Genomic DNA, 20,916 nt, shown 5'->3' with positions numbered 1-20,916 from the left:
ATTGCATTTGTACACAGATTAAGTTAAGTAAGTGAAAATAACTACTGTGATTTCAAGAACATTGTAACATTTTTTATATGGTCGCCAATACTAGTAAAGTTTCGCAACCAAGTTTATTTATTATTATATATTGATATTCAAATCTTTAACGCAACGCATCTTAACGTGGCGCTACTAAGGCCAAAGTTGGCTGCATGGATGCTTTGTAGACGCGATGCATGAAAAATGTTAATTGAAACTAGTATTATTCGGATTTACTACGCGAATTTTATTATTTAAAAACTACATAATCCCGACGTTTCGGTTACTTTGCACCTCGTCTGCCCGTGATCACGGTTGCTGCAAAGTAACCGAAACGTCGGGATTACGTAGTTTTTAAATAATAAAATCCGCGTAGTAAATCCGAATAATACTAGTTTCATTTAAATGAATACTCGCGATAATCTTAGATCTCATTATGAAAAATGTTCATTAACTTTCCTTATATATGTACACCAAATATTATATTTTTTTAAATAATTATATAAGATTTGTTATATAAACCCTTCAGTCTGACCATTTTTGTCTTAAAAAATTTAATTGCTTTAATGATTGAAATAAATGTCAATAATTAAAAATTATCATAATCTTTGTATATTCCTTTCCTTGGGATTTTTTTCTTTAATACAAAACTTCCGGTCAGAACAAATTATTCCTAAATCTGAAACTAAAGCAGAAGGTATTACTAAAAATAAGGATCTATGATTTTAAATCTTACATAAATACGCAAGTATATGACACTTGTATAAATTTACTTTATTATTTATTTATATAGTGTTATATACGTATAGTTTTTTTTATCATTTCATTGTTACTGAAGAGGCGTCTTGATTTTTTAAATATGTGGTAAAATGTCAAAGCTGCTAGTGACTGTCATTTCTGTTAGTTGTTATATGTAAGTTTATGGTAAAAAATATAACTGTAATCTACATCGTGTAGTCATAGTTTTGGAATGACCTTTTAGGAAACTATGAATTTGGTGAGTTTAGAAACATGTGTTTGTTGTCAAAGTACGCGGACGCACGTGTCGACAGTCTAACTAGAAAAAAAGTGAAATCGTTAAGTGACTATATAAAACGTCTGTAAACAATAGTTAATCTATGTCAACACGCGGCACTTCTGTACTTTTACTCTTTGGAGGAATGGGGTTAGTTGCGCACCCCCGGGCGCAGCGGCAGTCCGCCCCCGCCGTCCGCGACGAGCGCACGTCCAACACACGCCCGGTACATAATATTGTAATATAAATCAAAATTCAAACATTAATTTATTATCAATAGTGGGCTCGCATCGGATACAGGATACCACGGTGAGTTTACGCGCCGGACGTACGTGACGCGCGCCGCTAGATGGCGCTGAGACAACGCGTCATTGCAGTCTCGATGGATGTAGTATAGTTTTTTTAAATAACTTTTATTACGTAAGATCACTCGAGGTCGTTGTTTACCTGAATCTCATTAATTATAGTCTGAATGTCGGGTGCTTTTTGCTGGAAGTAGTATTATCGTCATATCACTCAATGCGGCAACGTTATGTATACGAGGGCTTCGTCACTCGAGGGACCAATCACGTAATTCGGAGTATTTTTTTTACATAACATTTTCACATGAAAGACAAATATATGTCTGCCTGCTTCAGTTTCAGCCTTAATATATGTTTAATATGTACGTTTCATGGCTCACAGAGCTTGCCTAAAGCCTTATTAATAGTAAGAGGTGCTGCGTAATTTTATTCACCCGAATGAGGGTACATCGAGATATATATATATATATATTATTGTTGAGAACAGAGCAAGAATGTGAATTAAGAAAAGCCCAAACAAATTTTTGCTTTACGTTTTAGAAATTGAAAAATTTATCTATATATAAAAATAAGTAGTGTCTGTGAGCCGCGGATGTGGTCGGGCGGGATGACGGTCATTACATTTATAACATGTATCAATTAAAATTTGCCAACCGCTTGCGTGACAAAGGTCTTGTTTATATCGATTATTGGAAAATATATATAATGTCAATATTTTTATTCGACAAAATCGTAAAAATGCTTAAATAAAATTAACCTCAAGCGTGGAAATTCTGTCAAATGTAACGATATAATCGTCACGTGATCGTAGCTTCAGTGTCTGTCTGTCTGTTGGTAACGTTAATACATAAAACATAGATTTTCTTACTATTGTACGTCATAACACATATCGGCATAAAGTTTGTCGTTTTGTCTGTCTGCAGGTTAAAGTCAAGATGCTATTTTGAACATTCATTGAAGATAAGAGCCAAGCTTAGTGTACGGTAGTTTGAACATTCTTAAACCATACAAATTTTAATATTATAAATATAGCAAACTCATGCTGTATTGTTTCTGTCGCTTCACAACGTGTCATATCTCAATCTTGTATATTAATATTATTCTATATAAATCATTTATCGGAACGTCTGACGAATTTACACTGTACATAGCAGCAGTCGCTCCTACAGAGGCTGTCGAGGTTGGATATTACTATGTCCATTTACCAATAACTCAGTTTCAGTGCCGGCCGCATGTATATAGACCGCCCGCTGCCAGTATATAGCCGAGCTATCTATGGAACTGTGCAACGAATTGAGTGCTCCGTAAATGCATTACAAATATTTCAACCTATATATATATATATATATATATATATATATGGTTATATGTAAAGATGTAGTAATGAAAAATATAAGTTGCTGAATATTTGATAAAACTAATAAAGTATATACATACAAAAAATGTATTTTATAAAATAAATGAGGGCTGGAAAGCCAGTCCCCTGGCTACTTTTTTTGCGGCTTAACGATGCCTTTGATCGATGGTCGGCGTGATGGTTATCACGGACATTTTGTGGCCATTTTGGGGGCTGTTGTATTAAGATAATGATATTTATCTCACCTCATATGATTAATATTAATGGTCGATATTGTCAATTAAATTAATATAGGTTTATATTTTTTTATTTCTACGTTATCAATAATTCATTGACATTTGTATGTTTCTATGTTCAGATAACGGCAGTACTTGAAGTGTGTTCGGGTGAGTTTATCTACATATATCTAGATATACAGTCGTAGCAGCTCTACGTCGTAGAGCTACGTCATAGAAATATTGCTCTCGCGTGTTTCCTTTACAATATATATGAAACTAGGTAGCAGCCCCAGCCTCGCAAGGGCTCTTAACAAACAATATAATATAGCCCATTTAAATTTGAAAATTATTAAACTTATATTATGATAACCTTTGAAATGGTACGCCCGATTTAAATGATTTAAAAAGTGATTTACAGATACTGATGTAGGCTTGAAAACGAAGTAATTTATTTTGATAAGACTTAATACCGTATTTATGTAAATAATTTTCCAATAAGCGCTTTAGGAATGCCAATTTTTAAAAGTAGTAAAATGGGCATAGTATGTTATCCTTAAGAGATACATATGTGCCATCGCTAACTTTTCCTTAGACCTATATAAAATACACAATTCCACCATACATTGTTTTGTTATATCTCAAAGGGTTTTGGCAGCGTTTTCGTTAAAAGCTGACAGACGGCTCATTTTTTCCCGACATCTTCAACAAATATCTTTAATGTACACACAAATCAATACAAAACTTTAACAAATTATATATTAAAACCTTTCTCGAGAATGACGCTATCGAGTGGTGAAAACAGCTTGACAATTGGTGCAGTAGTTTTTCTGTTTATTGCGAACAGACAGACAGACAGACGCGGCGGGGTACTTTATTTTATAATATATTAAATGCATTACGACGTTTTGAATATTACAACAGTTACTTTGACTTAGTTTCCTATTTACCAGAGCAATGACATCGACTGTGAACATACGCTTATATGAACACACGGACAGATACAAACAAACAGTTACAGTGTAACCATCAGTAACTTATAACTACCTTTTGGTGATGATGAAGTCATCAATGATAAATACGGTTTGTGTGTGTGTGTAATTAAAGGAAGGGGAGGTTACAGTTAAAATTTTCAAATCTGAAATTGCTGAAAGAATGACATGACATCTTATGACATAACACAGAACGGTATACACACATATATTATCTTTGTGTGGAATATTCAATGTCTTAATATAATAATTATTATTTTGTTCTTTCGAGAGGATATATCGTCTTCTTTTAAGTGGTTCAGGAGTGGAGGCTGTCACGTTATCAGGAGGAGGTCAGATAAGCTCAAGTTGAATTTCCTTTTACGTATATTAAAAGCGTGCATTAGTTATAAGAACGAAAAATATAAGAACGGGTAGACTATAAAAATTATATCGCCTACCTTATTCTTATTTAAATAGAATTAATTTATCGAAGTCGTAGTTAAGATAGATAGAGGACGATAGCTGGATATGTTGATTGATTCTGACGCTACGTCCTCGAGGTAGTCACTTCGATTCCCGTTACTTTTGGCTCATAAAACATAATTATAAATGTTATCCTCGTGTAAATGTTATTCCATATTTATGGGACCGAGTCGTGAAGAACTTTGAGGACGAAGACTTAGATATATATTAAGGTTTGTGTTGTATAAAATATATTTGATGACACCACAGATTAAGGCGTACAACCTCCCACACAGTAGGAACGTTAACAGTCGTTATCCTTGGGGGAAATCACTCGTTGTACTTACTTTATCTGGCTTCTAAATCATTAATACATTTCACTTTGACTTGTCAAACTTCTTTGAGATATTTCTTTTATATTATTTTTTTTATTATTATTGAGCAATCTGTTTTAATGAGAATACAAACTCTAGTACATGTTTTTTGGTCAAAGAGTCCGTGTCGCTATAAAGAAGATAAAGTTTTCTGAAAAGTTAAAAATAGCTTTCAAACATACTTTTTGGACAATATAATCTATATACTTCAATGATTTATACAGACTTATATTTTATACCAACTTATGCTGGCGATTCATCAGTAAAAATGGTATTATATGTATATATATGTGCCACTTTTAAAACATCAATATATGTCACTTGCCAGGTAGCTAACGTTATGTCATAAGTGTGGATAGTTTTATTAATTTTGAAGGCCATTTCAAAGTTATTCTACAGAATACACACCTATATAAAGTCCTCTGGTTTAGGTCGCACGTGTTGTATAAAAGACGTCTTTATGTGTCGACCTCTGGCACCTTCCCCACAACACGTATCAGTTAACAAACATTTTCTTCTTAAACCGTACAATTTTTATCATTGCGTTTTAATTTAACTAAAATTTGTTTTTTTTTTTTGAGATGTCAATCTTGGATTTTTTTTTAATGTATCGTTCCGCCTTATCTCACTGTTATAGATTAAATTTAAAAATTAAATTAATTTTTTAAAAGATTTTGGCTAATTTCTTAAATATTTCATAAAATTGACTTTTGTTAATTATACATACATATAATAATAGTCACAGAAGCGACTATCGTCTGCAACATACTTTTAATACGACATTATGCGACAAATATATATATATATATATATATATATACACACACATTTTCCTCTTGAAAGAATATAATCAAAAGAATCCACCATAACACCAGCCCATTTTCCACTTCACTGTCTATAATAGGGAAGGTTTTGTGTTTCGTAGCTATCACGTAACAAAAACAGATAAGACACATTTCAAACCGAACTAAAATATTTCAAACCGAACTAAAAATAATATACTTCTGTCAAATCAGAACCACACACTCGAAAACACCAGAACGCTAGAGATGGTGTATAATTTCAATCGGCATGAATATAAAACATTTACTAAGTGCCAGAGCTGTACAACTCTCAATCGTCGAAAGCGGCATTGTAATGTGTGGCTCTTGAAAGTATTGCTAATTAGCGAATGTCGACTGAGTCTCTGTTAGGACGGTTCAACTACACGCTCCCAGTAACGAGTTCACGTCTTGAGAGTTTTTTAAGTCACAATAAAGTTCAGTTGTAAATTCATACTGATACAAATAATGTTGAATTATATGTATAAAATATAGAAATATTCCTGTTCCAGTCAAATATGAATGAATTGTAGTCTCAAGGTGCCTTGAATATCGATATTTTTAGTATGTGTTTTTTATATAAATTTGTATGTATCTCTTCGTACGTCTGTGCTATCCGGTTCAAATGTATTGTTGTTTTTAATTCTTAACAGCTGTTACAAATACTGTTTCCTCTAAATGAATTTTCACTGACAGTGATCTAATTTGTTGGATCATCCTGAATAATGCCTTAAAGGTCACAAACAGTTCATATAATATTTGTCCTTTATGCCGGTCATGATTTCAAGTGATATGTATTTAAATGAAGTAAATTTGTTTTATACCGTGAACCAGAGATTCGCCTCGGGTTGTTACTACCCGCAATCATCCAATCGACGTACGCTGATAGCAATTATTGCTCGCCCTACAGGTACGCCCTGCGGGTACGCTCCGACGGAATTGAATTTGTCCTACACCACCTCATTTATTATGAAGTTAACCTGGTCTTATATTTTCAGACATTTTTTTTATTTAGAATGTATTACACACCTGGTTCGTACTGATAAGATACATCGCGTATCTAATACAACAGTATACAAGTTGCTTATTAGTTATTCCGGGGGCGCAACTGCTCTCGACCCACGGTTCCAAACTACTGACAACAGTTGAAATATTGCTGATTGCCGCCACCGACAGCCTCGTCTCCATGGACGTGTCAATTATCTGCGGAAAATCAAACATTTAAGCCCTTTAAATGAAACTAGTATTATTCAGATTTACTACGCGGATTTTATTATTTAAAAACTACATAATCCCGACGTTTCGATTACTTTGCAGCAACCGTGACCACGGGCAGACGAGGTGTGAATGTCTGTCAGTTGGTCCTTGTTATTTATCATCTACCGCCATCGATTTCTTAATTTTCTGGCGTACCGCTCTGGATGTCGGCAGAATGCGCTCACGGTGTCTTGAGGTCTTGCGATGTGGTTACGGACGTGGGATTTTATATTTTTAAGAACGGGGTCCCAGGTGTTTGATAGATTCCAAATCCAATTCCAATTCCAGATCCAATTGCCGGGATCGCCTCCTTTCTCCGAGGGAGTAAGTCCGGTCTTTGCCAGGACCGGCCAGTCACTGGTGTGTCCTGTCGCTGACAGATCCGGGGTGCACCAACATAGCGGCCGATGGCTTTCGCAGTGGTTTTAGTGAGTAGGGACCTGCCCAGGTCGAGTCTCACACATCCTCTCCGGCCCCACCAAGGCCGGTGAGACGGCTCGTAAAAAGAGTTTCTCTGCGTCACCAAAAAAAAAAAAAATTCACACCTGTCTCTTAGTATTTCGTATTCAATTTTATCTATGGGATTGTGATATTTCTTAAACAACAATCTGTACTTATTCTTCTCTCTTAATCTTTTCTTTAAATTACTCGTGGACCATACAGTATAATTACTGTTATTCTTCAGTTGCCCTTTTGGAATACATTGCTGGATTAAGTTGCCCAGGTGTGAATAAAATATTTTGGTCATTTTATCTACGTTGTCGCAATTAATAAGTAAAGTTTCCCACTCAATGCCGGCAAGGAGTTCATAAATTTTTTCATAATCACCCTTTCTAAAGTTATACCTAACATTAGTATCCACCTCCAGCGTCGATGGTTTATATTCTAGTTCAAGCTTAATCTGTAGAGGAGGATGAAACTTGTCAACCGAGCATGCTGAGAAGTTACTTTCTGTTACTTCAACCTTTTTATTTGAACTGAAAATAAGATCTAATATCTTCCCATATGCATTAGTTACAGAGCTATATTGCGAAAGAGACGTTAAACCCATAAAATCCTTTATTAGAGATATAACTCGACCACTATTGCATGGAAACATTTTATTATTGTTAAGATCTTGACTCCATTCTATGGACGGAATATTGAAATCCCCTAATACTAGAGTTCGTGATTGCTTGTTATTTGTTATTCTCTCAACGTTTATTGTGTAACGTTCAAGAATGTTGTATTGTAGTGGTGATGGGATATATACTGCACATAGTGAAATAGTTTCCGCCTCCAGTACTGTATTAACCCAAATATCTTCACAATTAGTTTCCCAGGAATTAACCCTCTAAGATTTATATTTTTTTAAGACTGCTATCAAAACTCCTCCGCCCTCCTTTTTCTTAGAATCGCATGATTCACGATCTCTGCGAAATATATTATATCGCGCATCGAACAACTCGTTGTCCGATATTCCGCTATTGAGCCATGCTTCAGTGGAAACTAATACATCAAAATCAGACTTAAGCGTTGCTAAGTCAACGTCTTTGGCTTTCGTTTTTAGTTCCCTAACATTCCGATAGAATATTTTTATGGCATTAACCATTTTGATTTTAATTTAAAAAAAAGCACTGCGTAATATTTTGTTAATTTAAAAAATGTATATATATAGCAAAAATAATAATACAAGAAAAGTAACCGTTACAATACAACTACAAAGAAGAAAAGAAAAAAACAATTAAATAAACTTTAAGTTAAAGTAAGTAAGTCGTCCTTTGATTTAACTACAATTGCGTCACTGGATTCAGTTTTTCGCAGGGATATTTTACCGTTACGCGACCAGACGAAACGATATTGATTTTGCTTGGCAAAAATACGAGCTGCGGCGTAGGTGTCTTTAGCCGTGGAAGATAAGTGCTCCAAAATAAATACTGGTCTCTTCTCACCAGCTACTCCAAGATGTGATGTATTTAACCTGTCTTTTTTATTCAACTTATTAAAGTTTATTACGTCAGCCAAAAATGTATCTCTTATTAGGGGAAAATTAAATTTTACTATAATAGATCTTGGGCGCAAGGATTTTCTATTTATTTTCGCAACACGGGTGCACTTTACTACACTTCCTTCAGGTATATTAACGTTGGTAATCTTACCAATCTGTTCTACCGTTTTTAGCAGGTTTTCGCTTCTTTTTTCCGGAATGCAGTGCAATTCAATGTTACTTGCCCTTGACTCCCTATCTAAAATATTAATTGTATTTGTTTGATTTTTTAGGGTTTACCTAAGTTCACTGTTTTCTTTAATTAACGACTGGTTTTCCTTCTTTACACCGTCTAATTCTTGTTTAACAGTTTCAATGAGGCCCGATAGGTGTTCTAATGGGGATGTTATATTTTTAAAAACGCTCAGTTCTTCTCGAATTTTTTGTAGTTCCACACTTATTGTTCGAGAAAAAACTTCCTGCACCTCTCTCCTTATGGCTGATAGCCAATCGCTATTTGTTGCCGCAGTTTCTTCGGTGCTTTTAAATATATTTGTGTCGTTGCTTTCGGGTACCGCACAAGGAGATTTATTCTTGCAGGTGGCACACATCCACTGCCCTCGTACCACCGATGTTCTAGCACCAGGCTGAACAATGCAATCCAAATGGTACTTTGTGTTACATTTATTACAGTTAATCCTTTTTTGTGTAACTAGTATGATCAATTTGCCTACATTACACGTACTCGACATCTTTGAACACTTTAAAAATAAAGAATAATATATTATGACAAGTATGGTCTGTCGTTGGTGAGAATTGAACCAGGGCCCTGACGCTTTGTTTGCGTCGTATTAATCGTACTCGCCTTGCCACTACGCCAATGATACGTTGTTGAATCGGCTGAATATTAGTGAGTGTAGATTTGTATAAACATACACTGTTATAAATTATGTGGGTACTTATATTATTACTTGCACTTTGTGATTTTAATAACCGGCTTGTAACACTTATACGGCACTATACTTCACAAATTTAGTAGTTCAATAAAATAACTTATTTTAACTATCAGTAAACCAATAAACTACTTTATTTGAGTTACTTTTAATTACACAGAACGATTTTCGAAAGTTGAACAAACAAAGAACATCTGTCCATTTTGACAGCTAAGTGACATTTAAGTATTTTATAGAGCTGTATGAACAAAGGCGCTGTACTAACATTCTGTTATAGATAGGTACAGGTCACTTTTCTGCACTAATAATGTAAAAATTCTCTGTTCTATCAAACAGTCTAGACGTCTAGTGCACCTGGATGATTTATGCCTGAAACGTGGCCGACGGTTAATTCAGACTGCTTGTATTAAGGAATATTATTGTAACATTTATTATGTGAAGTTAATTTATTTAAAGATTGTTCACAGAACTTCGCCTACCACACACGAATATTGAATCACGAAGCCTTCATTTATTTCCCATAAATCACTTAAATTGAAGGAACAAAAAGAAATGTTCTGTGAAATTTAATAATAATTAATTTGATTTATGATCAGAAATCTTTTGCGAATTGTCTAAGTCAAGGTGAATGATATTTGCGTCTAGACTTGCGGCGCCCGATAAATAAAGCCCTGTTACGTTTCAATATGCGGTGTACAATCGGCTGCGCAAGTCGTGCTCCAGTTTTGTTGAAATGATAATGATTTTTGAATCTTTTATTTGACTTCTTAAAGTTTATGGAAAATTTGCTTTCGTTGTTTTTATAAGATTTCAACAAAAATATCAAGCCGTAATCAATAAAGGGTATATAATTAGACGGATCCATTTTCGCGAGGAAGTCACAAGGATCTCTCTGAAAGGTTAAAATAAGCTCTCCTATATCTGATTCTGTCACTTCAAATGTAAGAAAATAAAGAATTTTTCTTTGACGATTTCGTAAATTGTGAATTTTATTGCTCCTGAGTATTTTTATAGTTTGCCGATAAAACACTCAGCGCCAATTTGTTGAGTGTCTTTTTAGAAGTTACTATTTTTATTTATTTCATTATATAAATAACAACGAACAGAAGATATATAAAGTTTATATTTTATATTCAGATTTTAATTATTATTATTATTTTTAAATAAACCTATAATATGTATCATACTCGTATTCCTTTTATAAATACACAACTAAATGCTCATCTCGCGTTTTCCAATCTCAATCAAAACTTCTAATAAGAAGTTTTGTGTAAGCAAAACTTTCTTGCGAACTAAACAATTTCAAACTGATTTTCGTCTCTTGCACATCTCTAATAGGTTTCCCTAATCAAAGTACTTTAAGATGTGCAAAATGTCATTTATAACAAAAGGTATATTAAGGAATTCAACTGAGTGTACTTGCCTGTATTATTTGAATGTTTTTTCGTCATGTTCTGTTATTTTATAACTTGAGTGTATCTTGTTGATAGCAAGTGCAGGAAAATCTTCATGTTACAATATCTACATTTGGAAAACGTGTGATGCTGATCCTCAAGGTGGCTTATTATAACTTTTTCTTCTGTGTTCGGATGTTAAATCTTTTAAAGCATTTCTTTTAAACAACACGTCAATGCAAAAGATTTGCAACGTTATCGTTTTCAAATCAATGCTTTTATTGTTGAATGATTTTCTGACATCTCCCTACTTTAAGACGGTTCAAGAACTTTCCTCTTTTACAAACTAGAGTAGCCAGTGGAAACTCTTCTGATAAGTTTCAGACCACGTTGATTATTTGATTTTAATACTCAGCAAGAACCACTCTTTGGTCAGTGGTGTCCCGAAAGTGATCATAAACTTTTATAATATTTAATATAACTTCAAAGAAAAAAACGCCGTTCGTCTGTTTCGCTTCTATCCTCAGTTACAACTCGACTTTATGCTACAATTCTTATAATTAATTCCTGGTTACACTTAGAATTATCCTTGTCTAAATCATTATATATTTTTTGAGTTTTTCTTAAAAAAATTACATAGTTCAATATCTTAAATATTATTCTAATATTCAAACTAGGTCTCTTGATCGTGTCTCATGTTGAACTGTGAGAAGTATAATATCTTTGACACTACAATACGTTGGTACATGTAGAGCTCAAATATATTAAAATGATAGTACCGAGCCAAGCAAGTATAGCCATCGTCAATCGTTCCTACTAGCAGGCGTTGCCGCCTCTGAATTATTGATCACTCTGCCATTGACACTGGCCATGGTGTTTGTGTGACGTCATTGCTATTTTCGACATCCACCACAGACCGCCCCGTCCCTCTGAAGGTAGTTAATAAACACCTTACTTATATATTAAACAACCTGCGTTCAGCCCTCTTATTTTATTTTTCATATGATTTCTTCAGACTAAGGTGACCTCGTACCTTACATACACGTTTAGATTATTTTTCAGTAATACATCAGAACAGGTTTTTCATACATTATTCACACGATAAGGATGTTTACTAAATATGAAAAATCATCAATAACTTTTTCTATACAATGCATGTCATTAAAAACTATTAATTTTTTTTTCTTTTAATTAATGGATACAGTATTGCGGCCTCGATATACATATGATCTTTAAGCTGCAACAAGAATATTTTTTACTAGATCTACAAATTAGTGTAGATAACAACACGCAAAAAGTGTTTAGTCGTCCAGATATAATAATAGTAACAGTAATTCATTGATCGCAAAAAAACAGCTTGCAATTATAGTTCCACCGCTATACATTAGATTAGAACTCGATTAGTTTGTTACGTTAGTGGAAAACATTTACTCTGTCCTGAGCTAGTTCAAAAACTGTATGGGCACAAAATATTCGTGGTATATAATGGATTTTTGTAAAACGTCTTTGGGAATTGTCGTCTGAGTTGATTATAGCAAAGTAAAAGATCATTACATTATAATGTACACTAAGACACAAGTCACGAGACGTGAGTCACAACGATCTTCACAAAAAGAAACTTGGCTTCTGTCTCCAAATGGATCAAAACCCTTCGTGACTTTATACTTCTTTCTTATTTTCATTTGAATTGTAAGGAAAAACAAACTTTTTCATAACTGAAGATGATACAATCGCACTATTTAGGACGGCACATGATGTTGTAGTGTTTTGATTTTTTAAATTTTAAGTTACTTATATGAACGCGAGCCTATGTTAAATACGGTACGGTCGGTAGCACACAGAGCGAGTGTTATACCACAGTCATTCTTATCTAGGACAGACAGATGTAATGGAATGTAGCGTCTCGGGCTCACTCTAAAATTAAATATGTATGGAACTAAGTGAAGTATTCCTTAATTGGTATATTTTTTAAGTATGAATTATACATGAAGATATATACATATATATATATATATATATATATATATATATATATATATATATATGTGTGTAGTGTAGGTTGTAGGTCAGCTATATAAAATTTCCTTTTCCTAATACAATTTTTTTTATTGTAATTCTTGGATTGTCTAGCGAAGATTCCTTTTGGTCCACTAATTTCTCATTGTGTCTGTATTATTTTAAGGTAGTGTGATAACGTATTAATATTATCAGAGTGATTAACATTCATAGTTAGAGATCACTCTTCACAGACTTTTTGGTTTTGTTAAATAATGGTATTTGTAAGTTTTAATGTGATTGAGAAGTAGAAAAACATCAGCTGCTAGCGACGAACAAATTCGAACAGAAACAGGAAAACAAAGTATGTATTTGAGTAATTATTTAAAACAAAACCTGTAATGACTGCGTGCCGTTGAGATCTCTATCGGCGGATTAATTTTGCTAGAGTGGGGAACCTTATCAGATAATTTAAGTGTCGCAGAACAAGAGGACCGGCTATAAAGATGAATAATGAAAAATATTTACACGTAAAAGTATTCAGATGGGTGAATATTATATAATTTTGACAAGGCCATATTGCCCGAGGTTTATTGATTTATAGCCGGACTCATTGATTAAATATTTATAAAGGACTTACCAATGTAATGTTATGAAAGTGCGTGATTACATATGTAACCTCAGATATCCCGAGGGATAATAAGACAAAGTCATCAACGTAAAAAGGTCCTTACAATGTAACAGTTACATAAAAGGTGATATGAATATGATTCTTCTTCCGTGAAGAGAATCCTTGTCAAAAATCTTCCAAATATATTTCCGCTCCGCTCCTATGCCTATATCGTCATTTGAAAATTTTGAGGCATTGCATCAGTTCTCAAAGATTGCATAAGTTGTTCTAAATTTCTTCTTCATATATTACCATTTACCGATATTTTAATGTAAAGCCCATATATTAAAAATCAAGCAATAATACAGTTTTAGACATATTTAAATTTAATCCATTAATTTAATTGACAGATTAAGATAATATCGGTACAAATAGAAGTGTTCAAACTCTTTTCTCAAATATGTATTTGTATGTAAAGTGAATTAAATATAACATTTTGTTCCGAATGTCAGACAGACATTTAAATTTTATTTCTATACGTAGATATCATTTTCCGTCTACCCTCTGAAACAACAGTCTCGTGGACTGCACCACACCCTGTTTGTTCGTCTGCGGCTTAAACAAGACTAGCGAAATGCGATAATGTAATGTATAGATCAAGGTTTGTAGAGAACATCCTGTTGATATCAAGATCATTATGTTCAAAACATTCTAGAAAAATTTCATACATGTGTAGTCTAATATATCTCTCAGTAGATGGCGTTGTTGTTAAAATAAAAATACTAACATTTCAGTTTCATATACACACACACACACATATATATATATATATATATATATATATATATATAATTCGTGACTTGGTTCTCACTTTATGTATATATAACGTTGTAAATATGTATAGTGAATGTTCAACACATTCACGTCCAAAGGCTCCTTCATTATTCATATCCGCCGGTTTCTATACGGATCGTCAGGATTTATCGGTGATTTACAACAAGTGTACCTTCTTGAATAGTTTTTGTCAAATCTTATGAGCTGTGTACATGTTCTTTACATATTATATTCAAGTGTGAGCTAGTTGTTCTCAGATATAAATTTTATTTTAACTATTCATAAAAGTTATTAAATATTGAAGACGATAAATATAACTTTATATATTTGTAAATAATTGACTAGAATAGTTTAGATAATATCTATACTGCTGTATTATTTTTTCATAAGCCTCATTAAATAATTTTAACTGATATAATCTATTAAAAGACGACATTCCCCGGCATTACGACCGACCAAGCCATCAATCTATATCCGCATTACAACGAACTCGGTTAACCTTAATTTGATGTTTAATTAGATTTATACATATATATATATATATATATATATATAATGGATTTTATTTATTACGACCTTGGTTGTAGCGACCATTTGTTTATAGCGACGTTAAATATCAGTCCCTTGAATTAAAGCATACTTTAGTATGTACAAACATATGGCTTTAGCGACTTTGGATGTAACGTCGAGTTCGGGTGTAGCGACTGTTTTTATTGAATAGTTTGTAATAAATTGCCGCCAAAGACACAAAAGAGCTTTCTTATCTTTTGTTTACATCCATACAGATGGTCAGCAATCTTTACTTTTTGTTTATAAATATTAGCTAGGTAATTAGGTAGGTAAGCGTGTACGTTTGCGAGTTTAAATAATTCAGTTACAAATTGGTATTCAGAGTAGCAACTGTGTATAATAAACTTTTGAATAAGTATGGCTCCTAGACTCACGTTTACTGTTAAAGAAAAGGTGGAAATCATTTCAAAATTGAAAAATGGTGCAAACAATGCTGATTTGTGCAAAGAATACAAAGTTTCGCATTCAACAACATCTACGATGTGGAAAAACCGTGATAAAATATTAGAGTGCTTTGAGTCCAAATCCTTAAAAATTAAGAAAAACCGCAAGCGGACGCATCAAGATGTTGAAAAAGCTCTTCTATTGTGGTTCAAAGCTCAAAGAAGCCAAAACGTACCTGTGAGCGGTCCTCTGCTGCAAGAAAAGGCTAATCATTTTGCCAGACTGTTCGGAAAAATAGATTTTAAGTGTTCGGAAAGCTGGATATACCGGATTCGTCAACGGCACGATATTGTAGTAGGCAAAGTTTGTGGAGAGGCCGCAAGCGTATCGCATAGTGACTGTGACAACTGGCTAAAAACAGTTTTCCCAAAATTGACTGAAGGTTACACTGATAGCCAAATATGGAACGCAGACGAGACAGGTTTGTTTTTTAAGCTAACGCCTGAAAAAACATTGAAATTTAAAGGAGAAAAGTGCGTAGGTGAAAAATTATCAAAAGATAGAATCACCGTGCTTGTTGCATCAAGCATAGCAGGGGAAAAAAAAATTATTGGTCATAGGCAAGGCGAAAAAGCCCAGGTGTTTCAAAAATGTTAAATTTTTACCGGTTGATTACGAAGCAAATAGAAAGGCCTGGACGACTTCAGATATTTTCGAAATAGTTCTACGAAAATGGGACTCCCAGATAAGAAATAACAAAAAGAAGATCATTTTATTTATTGACAATTGCCCAGCTCATCCTAAAATTGAAAATTTGACCAACATAAAACTGGCATTTTTACCACCAAACACAACATCAGTGATTCAACCTATTGATCAAGGGATAATTAAAACTCTCAAAAGTCATTATCGGAAGATTTTAGTACAGAAAATGATAAACGACATTGAAAAAGCGGCAGGCTCATTTTCAGTTAATCTTTTAAATGCTATTGAGATGATAACTACGGCATGGGCTCGTGTGACTCCGGAAACGATCAAAAAGTGTTTTCTACACGCTGGGTTCTGTAAATCTTCGGTTATCACAACAATTGACGACGATTCTGACGATGAGTTGGACATATCATTGGCACAGATGACAACATCGTCAAGCGGAACAAATGTTCCGGATTGGGAAACATATGTCTGACAGTCAGCTTATCACCACTAGCAATTTGACTGATAATGAAATTGTTGAAACTGTTGCCTCATCACCTACGACGCAAGATGAGGAAAATGAGGAGGAAGAAGAAGATGACAAGGAAGGTGAAATTCCTACAACTGAGGATGTGTTATGTGCAGTGACAAGGCTCAAAAGATATTGTCTATTTGGTGATGGAAAGGATAATATAGACATTGAAGGAGTAATGAAGATAGAATACACCCTACAGCGTATGCTAGCGCAAAAAAATAAATTGAAACAAAGTAATATTACACAATTTTTTAAATGTATCAGTAAATAACTATGTGTGCAAATATTTTTAAAAATAATTGAATATAAACCATGAACATGTCTGTATCTTTTTGCCTTTGCCTGTAACGACATCCGGATGTAACGACGAAATAACAGTGGTCCCTTCATCGTCGTTATAGCCGAAATCCACTGTATATATATTTATATATATTTACTAATAGACTTCTTATTGAATACTAACCTTGGCATATGTACATAATGGATTATGAACTTAAGAAGCGGTTAGCAATTATTTATTTGGTATCACAGAAACCTCAACTCATGCGAAGGCTTTTAGATGAACAAAATAAATATAATAGATGAGATAACTATAAATGTATGTTTTTTTTTATAGAGCCAGCGTCGAACGGTTACTACAACTGACATACATATACTGGATTAACATGACACAGTTGAATTTCAAACTGATTGATTTGTTTAGTAAATAAAACAAAATCAAGGTCGACATTTCAAAAATGTATTTGTGCAATCGTTACATAGATTTTATTCCTGTTTCACACTTAAACGAGCATCTACTACTTACGACGTGAAATGCCTAAAATCATTATAACTTTCCTTAGATCTGACTTACATTATTGTTAAAGTTATGAAGAAACACTGTTTATTGTACTTTACATACTATTTGTTTGAAAATTGCATAAATTTTAAAGTGCCGGTTCTCCGGCGTGGTTGCAGAAGTGTTTCGGCGTCTGTAGTTGTGTGTGAAATAAAAATTTAAAATTCATTAAGACACTCGACCGAGTTATTTACATTCAGTACGAGAGACACATTCCACGCCAGCCCGTACCTGATTCAACAGTTCGTTAATTACTTTCGCTCCACTTTCCCCCGAGCCACTCTTATCCGAATGCAACCTTTTCAAAAACTACCCTCCAACGTCGCCTTTTTTTATTTTTAAACATCTTTTAAGATACGTTTCTGCTGTTTCTATAACGCGTTCTCATTACGACCTTTACTTCGTGAATTATATTATTTTATTTAAAAAAATATTATTATTACAATAATAACTTTGCAGCGATGCCTTTTTATTCTATGTTGTTGTTTGGAACGCGTATACTCGTATTATTGATCTCAGCAACCATTTAAGACAAAACTAATTTGTTTAAAGCGTGGACGTCGTTAACATTACTGTTTTGACTTATTTATTTTTATAATATATATATTTATCATTTATTATGAAATAGGTATTGGCTTATTACAGAGCTATTCTTTACAAGTTTGTTAAAAATACACTCGCACAATATGGGTTTGTATGTTTCATAGAAATTCAACCCTTCCAATTATACTTATGGTTTTTTTGCTCCTGATTTTTAAAATAATATCGTGTTGAGGCGCGGCTGGGGTGAACGACCTCAGCGACAGTGACCAGTGTGAGGCGGACGACGTTTATGAAATATAGTGAGGGTAATGTTACAAAATACGAATTGTAAGCATATCATAGAGCTATCTGTATAGATGGAAACTATACAAAATATTTGTACCTCAGTATTTTTCTGTATGGCAATTTTTTATAACGATGTATTAATATACATATTATTATAGATTTCAATTGTCCCTACACGAACCAAAACCCAATATTTATCATCACAAAAATATATTACAATTAGATTTTCTCTATTGTTTTATAATAACTTTCATAACGATGACTATTGATATGATATTATAATGTTCAATATGAGAATCTGTTTATAGCCTATAGAGACTACACTCCACTCACAGTGAAGGCTTGTTTGACAATACGCAATTACTTTCCAACGACCCTATTTGCTGCGGAACTCGACAAGAAATGAGATCGCTAATGAAAGTTACATGTGTAGTGTAAGAACTGTTAAAAACAAATAACTGTTCAAGAACCCGAAACGAACAGATACGACCTAAATACAAGAACCGGTTGTCTTTACCTTATGACTTATGTGCCGATAAAATGTTTAGATACATGTAACGTTTTCAGTACAGTTAAGTATGTAAGATTATGTTTATTAAATAGTCAGTTAAATTTTCCATTGGTTTTTTGGCTATTATGAGAAAAACGAAAAAATATTGTTTGTGTCAAATAATACGTAAAAAAGTTCTGTTTTAAACTTTATTTTCTAAACTTGTGAGTTTTCAACTGTAACTCACAAAATGCCACGTAATTTCATTATGCTTTATGATATTTTTTTGTTTAATGTTATTCTTTATATTTCCTCGACAGTAATAAAGCTGAGGTATATTAAAAGTTCAACGGTATTGCTTATCAAACATCCGCATATGTGGAAACGGAGCCAATTATGAAACTATCCAAATAGTGGCCCTTTCTTAATAGGAATTGGGTCGGTTTTTATTGTTTGGCATTTAAAGGAATTTCAGCTCTATCGCTATGCAATACGGACTATACTATTTCAATATATAAGCTAGTTTAACATGCGACGTATGAAATAAATTATCAAGTAATCCGAAGTAGTGCTGAATGTTGATTGTGAATTAATATAGCCGTTGTTGTGTGAGTCGTTGGGTATAAAGTAATGTGATTCCATTGTCTCCCTTTGTTAAGGAATGGAAAATATTGGACATTTGATATATTTTCAAAGAAATTGAAAGTGAGATTTTGTTTGTGTTATACACGGAACTGCCAAATCTGCAAAATACATTCGCTACGGCCGTGCTACGACGAGTGCTATGACCATGACGTCCTCATAAAACTCCAACTTTGTTTGTTGGTTTTTTTATTAACTAGGATATTTAACAAACGCGTCTCTTGTGTGAGATAATTAATATAGTTTTGTGATATGTGTAAAATATATATACTTTTTTGCAATAAAGTAAAACTTTATTGATTTTTTTTTTTGTTTATCGCATGTCACATTACAACCAATCAGTCACATGCACACCATAGATGCAAATAAGCATTGCTTACCCTACCCATACAATAACTAAACCTCCATTGTTTAATTCTTACTTACATACTTGTAATTATACATTACGGAATACGAATGTTTACAGACATTTAAAATGTCATTTGATTCACGATTTGGTAAAATTTTTAGAAATGCCATCTAACAACTAAAAAACTAACCTTTTGCGATCGGCCGCTGCTAGCTGCCAAAGCGGCCGTGTGCACAACTACTCGGTGCATATATTCCATACAAATAATCTCAAGGACGAGCTATTAAACTCGTGTTGTATGCAAGAAACATTTGTATATGTGAGTGCAAAAACTATGCATGTGTTAGTGCTCAAGAGGCACTGCTTCCTTAACCCTACTCATTTCAAAACTCATAGGAACTGTCAAATGAAAAGGGACTATTTAATTTGTTGGTATACTGTTCAGATATTTGTTTCCCCCTTGTGTTGTTATTGTCTTTGTAAGCGCAAGTGAATAAGTATTAATTAGCTAATTTATTAACGAAACGAACGAAAATTATAGTTGTGGGCTTTGTACTGGTGATGTATTTTAAACAAAATTAATTACTAGTACATTATCAATTGTCGTTTGATATTTTAATACGTCGCTGGCGTGTGTTGTTGTTTGATGATAAAATTAAAATAATTACAAAGGGAAGGTGTGCGACCAGTTTAGATTTAACTAAAAAAAGGGCAATGTTACTCGCTTTATTAAAAAAGTACTATGATAGTTTTAATTAGCTACCAGGTTGTGTAATAAGATCTTTGGATCTGGATTTAAATAACATTCATAAAGCGGTATGGACAGATCGTAATCGTTATAAGTTATTTCGTGTCTCAGAGGTAGTTTGATAGATTCATAAAATATATAGATGTTAGTTCTGATCGGACTGCTGTAACTTTATGCGCTAATATATTCAATGTTCTAGAGGAGGAAATTATTATGAAAATTTGTATTTTTCTCAAACATATTCTGCTTACCCTATACTCCCAAATCTCTGTGCACGCTCCTGCGACCA

General features: G+C 33.4%; 1 protein-coding gene across 5 annotated transcripts in view; it reads left to right on the top strand.

Annotated features, from left to right (window-relative positions):
• The window catches only part of LOC116771229 (stress-activated protein kinase JNK), a 69,487-nt gene that overhangs the window by 11,362 nt on the left and 37,209 nt on the right, over positions 1 to 20,916 (top strand). For 3 of the 5 annotated variants that reach the window (XM_061523169.1, XM_032663027.2, XM_061523167.1), the window contains exon 2: positions 3,054 to 3,081. The exons of 1 other annotated variant lie outside the window; for it this stretch is intronic. The gene's annotated coding sequence lies outside the window, so the exon portion shown is untranslated. Of the gene's footprint in view, positions 1 to 1,246; positions 1,346 to 3,053; positions 3,082 to 20,916 lie in introns of those variants that run through there. One more of the 5 variants, XM_061523168.1, reaches the window with a different exon arrangement.

This window comes from Danaus plexippus, chromosome 17 (genome assembly GCF_018135715.1).
Source record: "Danaus plexippus chromosome 17, MEX_DaPlex, whole genome shotgun sequence".
NCBI lineage: Eukaryota > Metazoa > Arthropoda > Insecta > Lepidoptera > Nymphalidae > Danaus > Danaus plexippus.
The sequence above is the reverse complement of the archived record's forward strand: the minus strand, read 5'-3'. Positions and strand labels throughout refer to the sequence as shown.